General features: G+C 39.0%; 1 protein-coding gene across 8 annotated transcripts in view; it reads right to left on the reverse strand.

Moving 5' to 3' along the window:
• The window catches only part of NFKB1 (nuclear factor of kappa light polypeptide gene enhancer in B-cells 1), a 122,823-nt gene that overhangs the window by 81,374 nt on the left and 32,579 nt on the right, over positions 1–8,870 (reverse strand). The window contains exon 2 of one of the 8 annotated variants that reach the window (XM_015569988.1): positions 8,532–8,548. The exons of the other annotated variants lie outside the window; for them this stretch is intronic. The gene's annotated coding sequence lies outside the window, so the exon portion shown is untranslated. The remainder of the gene's footprint in view (positions 1–8,531; positions 8,549–8,870) is intronic. 8 annotated transcript variants of the gene reach the window in all.

Consider the following 8,870-nt stretch of genomic DNA (forward strand, 5'->3'; position numbering starts at 1 on the left):
CTCATTAGTCAACAGAGCCAAATATCAACAGTACAACGATTGAAATTTCTTTTGAGAGCCAAATTTTTTAAACTTAAACTATATAGGTAGGTACATTGTTATTAACTTAATTAGGGTACTCCTAAGGCTTAGGAAGAGCCACACTCAAGGGGCCAAAGGCCGCATGTGGCTCGAGAGCCGCAGTTTGCCGACCACGGTCTAAGCAATTGCACCAAAATCCTCCTCTCATCTTGGAGTCCTCTGCTGTCTTCTATGTGTAATCAGTTGCCAAATGTCGGCCAGGTGGCACCCCTAGCCCCCGACCTTTGATACATGTCCCTTTCCTCTATTCTCATTGCCTTAGTTTATCTAGCTCAGCCCAAACTCTGAGTTTAACTCATGAAAAATCTCTGCAATTCTCTAAACTGGTCACGTGACAGGGTTCGCCTCACTAATATAACTCTGAGGGATTACCCGAGGAGTTTCTGAAAAGTCCTAGGAAAAGGTGAGTACACGGAGCCAACTAACTTGTGATTCTACTAACTCCTGGGCTTGAAATCACAGTTAGAAACATCTAAGCCTGGTACTATTTTTATTTATGAGTATTATTATTATTTTTTGAAGCAACTGTACTCCCTTGGGTTTTTTTTCAGTCAGAAAAGTAGCTTTTGTTTATAGACAGACTGGTGCAGAGATGCTAAAACATGTTTAATTTTTATAAATTTAATTCACAAGTAAAATTTAACTCTGACATATAGTTTGTCACTGTGCTGGGGCTTGGCCAAGGTGATAAGGTAGGTGGAAAACAACCTTCAAAGGTTGGTTCCAGAGATCCAAGATTTAGACTCACCTCTTTCCAGAAACAAACTAGAATTACAATGAAATTTTAGAGCAATCAACCTGAATAACCAATTGAAGACTAGGTGAAGAGAGGTTTTATAACCAAGGAATTACAGAAGAAGCCACAAGGAGACTGGTAGGAAGGGCAGAGAGACATGAAAAGGGCTGGTTCCACTTCCATGGCAGGGGCTGAAATTCTGGAAGGATATCTCAGCCATAAAGGTTCCCTTTGAGAAGCCTGAGGTCTTAAGCCCAAGCCAGGCTTCCTACCCCAGAGCACCAGAGCCAGGGAGGGGCACCCACATGTCTGGCTGTCAAAATCAGCAGGGATTCTGTCCTCCAGGGAGAGACAGGAGTCTACTAGAGACACAGGCACCCTCATAAAGGGCCCGTACACAAAATCTCATTCACAGTTTGTGGGCTCTGGTGGAGGGAGGGCGGAGCGGACTAGAGTGCATGAGGAGTCACTAGAGTTTGTAGCTCTGGGGAGAGAGCATCAGCCCAGGGAAAAGCAATAGCTTCACCCTCTGGACTCTCTGTAGACCCACCCTGCAGAGCTTGCATTCTCCTGAGGAGTCAGCTGCCTGAACCTGGGCTTAGAATTCTGGGCAGACCCAGGGGGTATCAGTGACTGATTGTGTGGCTTTGGGGTGGAGGCCATTCCCCCCTTTCCTATGTACTTGACTGGAGCCTTCCCTTCACAAGCGATTGGCTACCCCTACTCTCTGGGACCCCAGTGACCCCACCGTCCCAACTCCTGGTGGCTTCATAGTGGCAAGGTCTGGGAAGAATCCAGGACAGATTGAGTTGTGTGGCTCTTGGATGGGGCCCACTGTCCCCCGCCCCCTTTCTCTAAGCCCCACCAATACCTCCTCTTCATGGGAGATCCACTAACCCCATCCTCATGACTCTCAGCAGCCCCACCCCGCTGAGATCAGGTTCCTGGCAGAATCTGAAACAGACTGAGTTGTGTGGTGCTCCAATGGAGGCTATTTTCCCTCACACAGCTGAGCAGTGCAAAGCCCTCCCTTCACACGGCCAAATCTTGGTCTGTTTGGGCCCGATAAATTCTGCTGGCCTCACCCTGATGACTCCCTGAGGTCATGCCCTATCACAAAGGTGTATGAACACCCAGTTGTTGACGGCTAGACTTGGTATACCTGGTATGCTGGGATATTTGCTGAGTGGCCTCAGACCTAGCACTGGCACTGAGTTTGAACCTGTATCAATCTGGTGAACACCACTCACCCCTACCTGGTGATTCACTCAGAACCTACCTCATGCAACTTGAATACCGCCAGAGGCTATTTCAGTGACTGAGCCTAACAGGCAGCCAACAGGCAAAGGCAGATCTCAGGGTTCCTTTGGATTTTGCTGACCTGCTTCCGGGCCTGTGCTGGTAAAAGCTGGCCGTGTGCACAGATGGGTCATTCCCATGCACATCTAGGCCCAGCAGAGGAAGCCACAAACTGTGGATCGCTTTGTTGCTCTAAACAGGTTTCCCAGGGCCAGAACAGGCAGCACCTGACACTGGCCTGCACCAGAGTCCCTCTCAAGAGACTCCAGAACCAACACATCCAGTGGTCAGCTTCAGAGAGCATCACAGCAGGATTCAATTAGTGTCACAGCTGTGTATCTAATGGAAGATCTTGGCAGGCACCAGACCCTACTAAGGCGAATTTCACTTTATGTGGTCAGCATATGCACAGCAGCTCAAACACTGAGGTATGGGTTGTTCCTTACAGTCAGCCAGTCTGCAGGTCGACCCAGGCACAAACAGGCCAATATAAATCAAGACTCAAGTACAACAGCAGTGCCCACATCACCCATATAGGGGATATTCCTGGAGCACCCAGCTCAGGTGATCAAGAAGACTACACTACTGGGTCCCACAGGACACCTAGTATATAAGGCCACTCTACCAAGACTGGAAGTCATAGCAGATTTGCCTAATACATAGACACAAAGAAGCAGTCAAAGAAGGGAGACAAATGAGAGAATAGGAGAAATCTAAAAAAGAAAAAGAAAAAAGACCCAAATGAAATAGAGGCAAGAAATCTACCAGATATAGAGTTAAAAAAAATTATTAGAAGGACACTCAAGGAACTTACTGAGAACTTCAACAAAGAGAAAACAAGCATAAAAAAGGGCATAGAAACCATAAAAAATGAAGTCAGAAATGAATAATACAATATCTGAAATGAAGACTATACTGAAAGAAATAAACAGTGGGTTGGATAAGGTAGAGGGCCAAATCTGCAATTTGAAAGACAAGATAGCGGGAAAAACTTAATCAGAGCAGCAAAATGAAAAAAGAAGTTAAAAACATGAGGTTAGTTTAAGGGACTTTTGGGACAATATGAAGCATAACAACATCCACATCATGGAGTACCAGAAGGGATTGAGAACCTGTTTGAAGAAATGACTAAAAACCTCCTTAACCTGGTGATGGGAAAAGACACACAAGTCCAGGAAGTACAAGAGTTCCAAAAAAGATGAACCCAAGAGGCCCACACCAAGACACATTATAATTAAAATGGCAAAGGTTGAAGACAAAGACAGAACCTTAAAAGCAGCAAGAAAAAGTTAGTTATCTACAAAGGAGCTCCCATAAGACTGTCAGCTGATTTCTCAATAGAAACATTTCAGGTTGGAAGAGATTGGCATAAAATATTCAAAGTCATGAAAAGAAAGGACCTACTACCATGACTACTTTACCCAGCAAGGCTACCATTTAAAATTGAAGGAGAAATAAAGAGCTTCCCAGGCAAGAAAAAGTAAAGAAGTCTGTTACTACCAAACCAGGATTACAAGAAATGTTAAAGGACCTGCCTTGAGAAGAAGGAGGAGGAGGAGGAGGAGGAGGAGGAGGGCAGCAGAGAAACACAGTTAAAAGAATAAAATAGCAACAATTACAAACCTATCAATAATCACTTTAAATGTAAATGGCTTAAATAGTACAGTTAAAAGACACAGGATATCTGAATGGATAAGAAAGCAAGATCCATGTATATTCTGTCTAAAAGAGACTCACCACAGAACAAAAGATACACACAGACTAAGAGTAAATGAATAGGAAAAGATATTTCATACAAATGGAAATGAAAAAAAAAAAAACAATGGTAGAATACTTACATCTGACAAAATAGACTTTAAAACCAAAGCTATAGTAAGAGACAACAAAGAAGGAAACTACATAATAATAAAGGGTTTAACCAAACAATAGAATATAACCCTTGTAAACATTTATGAACCCAACATAAGAGCACCTAAGCAAATCTTTATGGACATAAAGAGAGATTGATAGTAATACAGTCATAGTAGGGGATTACAGAAAATAAACAAAGCAGTGGTGCCCTTAAATGACACACTAAATCAGATGGATTTTAATTGGTATCTTCTGAGCATTTCACTCTAAAGCACAGAATATACATACTTTTCAAGTGCACATGGAACATTTTCTAGGATAGACCACATGTTAGGACACAAAACAAGTCTCAATACATTTAAGAATACTGAACTCATATCAAGCATTTTCTCTGACCACAATGCTATGAAACTAGGAATCAATCACAAGAAAAAAAACTCTGAAAAACACACAAATACATAGGTTAAAGTAAGATGTTACTAAACCATGAGTGGGTTAACAATGAGATCAAGGAAGAAATCAGAAGATATCTTGAAACAAATGAAAATGAGAACATAACAACCCCAAATCTATGGGACACAGCTAAAACAGTCCTAAGAGGGAAATTCATAGCATTACAGGTCTATTCAAGAAACAAGAAAAATTTCAAATAAACAATCTAACTTTACACTTGAAGGAACAGAATAAGGAACAACAAACAAAACCCAAAGTGAGTAGAAGGAAGAAAATAATAAAGATGAGAGCAGAAATAAATGAAATAGAGTCTTAAAAAATACAAAAGATTAATGAAACCAAGATTCTTTGAAAAGATAAACAAGATTGACAAACCTTAATCAGACTCATCAAGAAAAAATAAAGAGGACCCAAATAAATAGGATATTAAAGAACTGAAGTAATAACTGACTGCACAGAAATACAAAGGATTGTAAGAACTATTACAAACAACTATGTGCCAGCAAATTGGAAAATCTGGGAGAAATCAATAAATTCCTAGAAACATACAATCTTTCAAAATTGAATCAGGAAGAATCAGAGATTCTGAATAGACAGATTACAACTACTGAAATTGAAGTAGTAATAAAAAAATTACTAACAAACACAAGCCCTGGACTGGATGGCTTCACAGCTGAATTTTACCAAATATTCAAAGAACTAACACTTACTATCCTTAAACTATTTGAAAAAAATTCGAGAGGAGAAAAGACTCCCAGAGGAGGCCAGAATTATCTAATTCCAAAAACTAAAAAAGACACTACAAAGTAAGAAAATTATAGGTCAATATCCCTGATGAACATAAATGCAAAAATCCTCAACAAAATATTGGCAAACAGATCCTGCAATACATAAAAAAGATCATATATCACGATCAAGTGGGATTTATTTCAGGGATGCAAAGTTGGTACAATATCTGCAAGTCAATAAATGTGATACATCACATAAACAAAATGAAGGATAAAAAACCACACAATCATATCAATAGATGCAGAAGAAGCATTTGATAAAATTCAGAAGCATTATGATAAAAACTCTCAGCAAAGTGGGAACATACCTCAATGTTATAAAGGCCATATATGTCAAACCCACAGCCAACATTATATTCAATGGGCAAAAACAAAAAGGATTTCCCTTAAGAAAAGGAACAAAACAGGGATGTCCACTTTCACCACTTGCATTCAACATAGTACTGGAAGACCTAGTCACGGCAATCAGACAAGAAGGAATAAAAAGTATCCAAATTGGAAAGAAACAAGTAAAGCTGTATTTATTTGCAGATGACATGATACTGTATATTGATAAAGATTCCACCAAAAACCTACTGGAACTGATAAATGAATTCAGTAATGTAGCAGAATACAAATAGATATATTCAGAAATCAGTTGCAATTTTTATACACCAATAATGAGCTATCAGAAAGGGAATCTGAGAAAACAACCCCATTTACAATTGCATAAAAAATTACTAGGAATAAATTTAACCAAGGATGCAAAAGACCTGTACTCGGAAAATTAAAAGACACTGAAAAAGGAAAGTGAAGATGATACAAATAAGTGGAAGAATATACTGCGTGCATGGATAGGAAGAATTAACATCATTAAAATGTCCACACTACCCAAAGCCATCTATAGATTCAATGCAATTCCTATTCAAATACCAATGACATATTTCACAGATCTAAAACAAATACTCCACAAATTTATATGGAACCCCAAAACCCCGGGTAGTCTCAGCAATCTTGAAAAAGAAGAACAAAGTTGGAGGGATCACAATACCAGATATCAAGCTATACTACAAAGCCACTGTAGTCAGAACAGCCCAGTAGTGGCACAAGAACAGGCATATAGATCAATGGAACAGAATAGAGCACTCAGAAATCAACCCTAGCCATTATGCTCAATTAGTATTTGACAAAGGAGGCAAGAACACACAATGGGTAAAGATAGTCTATTTAATAAGTGGTGTTGGAAAAAGTGGACAAATATCTGCAAAACAATGAAACTAGACCATCTCTTATACCATACAAAAGATTAAACTCAACATGAATTAAAGACTTAAATGTTAGATTTGAAAGCATAAAAACCCTAGAAGAAAACATAGGCAGTAAAATCTGAGACATTTCTCATAGCAGTATTTTTTTCTGATATTGCCTCAGGCAAGAGGGGAAAAAAAGAAAAATAAACAATTGGGACTACATCAAAAAAGTTTTTACACAGCAAAGGAACCATCAACCAAATGAAAAGACAACCCACTGAATGGGAGAACATATTAGCCAATGATACATCTGATAAGGGATAAATTACAAAAATTTGTAAAAACTTACAAAACTCAACACCAAAAAAACAAACAATCCAACTAAAAAATGGGAAAGGATCTGAATAGTTCTCCAAAGAGGACATACAGGTATCCAATAGACATGAAAAAATGCTCAACATCACTTATCATCAGAGAGTTGCAAATTAAAACCACAATGACATCACCTCACACCTGTCAGATTGGCTATCATCATCAAATCAACAAACAACAAGTATTGGCAAGGCTATGAAGACAAGGGAATCCTTGTGCACTGCTGATAAGAATACAAATTGGTGTAGCCACTGTGGAAAGTAGTATGATCTTACCTTAAACATAAAAATAAAAGTGGAACTGCCTTATCACCTAGCAATTCCACTTCTGGGAATACATCCCAAGAAACCTAAAACACTAATTCAAAAGAATATATGGATCCCTATGTTCACTGCAACATTATTCACAATAGTCAAGATTTGGAAGCAGACCTAGTTCCCATCAGTTGATGAATGGATAAAAAAAGCAGTGGTAGTACATTTACACAACGGAATATTACTTGGCCATAAAAAGAAGGAAATCTTACCTTTGTGACAGCATGGATGGACCTGGCAAGTATATTGCTAAGTGAAATAAGCCAGTCAGAGAAAGAAGAGTACCATATGACTTCACCGATATGTTGACTCTAATGAATAAAATAAACTAACAAAATAGAAACAGTCTCATAGATACAGAGAACAGACTGACAGCCGTCAGAGGGGAGAGGAATTGGTGGGCTAGGTGAAAAAGGTGACGGAATTAAGAAAAAAGAGCACTCATAGACACAAACAATAGTATGGTGATTATGAGAGGGAAAGGGGGGGTGAGGGGTGGTAGCAGAGGGTAAACAGGGAGTGAGTGGTGATGCAGATGTTGTAGTATAGAATTGTACACTGGAAACCTATATAATTTATTAACCAATGTCAGCCCAATAAATTCAATTAAAAAAAAAGCTGGTTCCAGGTAAAACAGAAATGAGACTGGGAGAAGCAGAGGAGCTGCCTTTGCCTCAGGTGCTGTGTAATCTGGACAGCTGATCTCATTTATCATCCCACCTGGACTTTGCCCGGGCAGCTGCGCAGAAAGGCTTTTCCCAGAAGCACCCCAAGACATACTTCTCCCTCCCACTGGAAAACAGTCCTAACTTCAAGTATCAATTTTCACCTCTAAGTCACTGAAAAATATCCCAGATGTGCAAATTTGGGAAGGTTTACCCTAGCCAAAGTTGTAATTTATTTCCAAGTATGATTCTAGGTTTGGAGAAAACAACACAATCCATAGCATTTGAAAAAATTGTGCTGAATATAAATGCCTCAAAATTCTTAAATCTGTAGAAGAATGTTCTCCTGAAATTTACAAATTTTCAGATAAGAACATCTGGGTTAATTTTTAGTGCTCCAGTAAATGGTGAGAGTTCTAGTCAGCTTCCAGTTACTGCTATGATGTTGTGTTAGTCACCTAACCTGTTTGGGCCTCTCAATTCTTCATTTGCAGAATCACTAGACAGCGTTTAGTGAGTCTTCCAGCTCTAAAATTCTATGACTCCTACTCATCAGTATAAGACATATAGGACCACACCCAAAGATCACACTTTAAAACTGAAAACAAACAAACAAAAGTATAAAATCACAGAATTTCTGAGTTGGAAGAAACCTAATAGGTAAACTTAATTTTTAAATTGTAAACATTTTACATTTCACCACAATTACATACTGAGAAAACATACAACAACACTCAAATTACCTGTTGTAATGGGGCCTCTGATAGCATGAAAAATCAAAATTTAGAGACAAAGAAAAACCTTTATGTTAGGCAAAGATTTAAACTTTTATCATTAAAACTAATATTAAGTACCCAATATTAAGATATCCTCAGAAAATCCAAGGGGGGCCTTCCCTGGGCTGTTAAGCCCTGATAATAAAGAAATGTCTTTTCTGGGGATATGTCAGAAATGCTTCCATTACACAAGTGTGTGTGTGTGTGTGTGTGGGGGTGTGTGTGTGTGTGTGTATCTGAAGAATGTTTTTGAGGCCTTTGAAGCACAAACTATAAAATTGTGTCCTGAGTCAATGTATCAATTTA

This window comes from Myotis davidii, unplaced genomic scaffold, assembly GCF_000327345.1.
Source record: "Myotis davidii unplaced genomic scaffold, ASM32734v1 scaffold226, whole genome shotgun sequence".
NCBI lineage: Eukaryota > Metazoa > Chordata > Mammalia > Chiroptera > Vespertilionidae > Myotis > Myotis davidii.